The sequence below is a fragment of the Tupaia chinensis genome, unplaced genomic scaffold (assembly GCF_000334495.1).
Source record: "Tupaia chinensis unplaced genomic scaffold, TupChi_1.0 Scaffold147756_1, whole genome shotgun sequence".
Classification (NCBI taxonomy): domain Eukaryota; kingdom Metazoa; phylum Chordata; class Mammalia; order Scandentia; family Tupaiidae; genus Tupaia; species Tupaia belangeri.
Window position 1 is genome coordinate 1 of NW_006207607.1, and position 646 is coordinate 646.

The window sequence follows — 646 nt, forward strand, 5'->3', positions numbered from 1 at the left end:
CAGATGACGTGTACTACTGTGGAATAAAGTATACCAAAGACGACGTCTTAAATGAGCCTTCTGCCGATGCCCCAGCTGCTCGCTACCAGACAATCGAAGAGAACATTAAGATCTTCGAAGATGAGGTTGAATTCATCAGTGTGCCGGTCCCAGTTTGCAGATAGTGATCCTGCCAGCATTGTCCATGACTTTAACAAGAAACTCACAGCCTGCTTAGATCTTAACCTGGCTAACTGCTATGTGAGCCCTCTGAACACTTCCATTGTCATGCCACCTAGAAACCTATGGGAGTTGCTTACTGACATTGAGGCTGGAACCTATCTGCCTCAGTCATATTTGATTCATGAGCACCTGGTTATTACTGATCACATTGAAAATGTGGATCACCTAGGTTTCTTTATCTGGCTGTGTCATGACAGGGAAACTTATAAGCTGCAAGGCAGAGAAACTACTAAAGGTATTCAGAAACGTGAAGCCAGCAATTGTGTCGCAATTCGGCATTTTGAAAACAAATTTGCTATGGAAATTTTAATTTGTTCTTGAATCATCAAGAAAATCATTATGGGGAACGAGCAGTTAGCGTAATGGCTATGTCGCTGGACTCCCACGTAGTCGACCGCGGTTCGTGTCCCAGACCCAGTGGCTT

The 646-nt window shown here is 44.3% G+C and overlaps 1 pseudogene; it reads left to right on the forward strand.

Moving 5' to 3' along the window:
• Positions 1 to 5: 5 nt before the first annotated feature.
• Positions 6 to 575, forward strand: LOC102480734 (integral membrane protein 2B pseudogene; annotated as a pseudogene).
• The last annotated feature ends 71 nt before the right edge of the window (positions 576 to 646 follow it).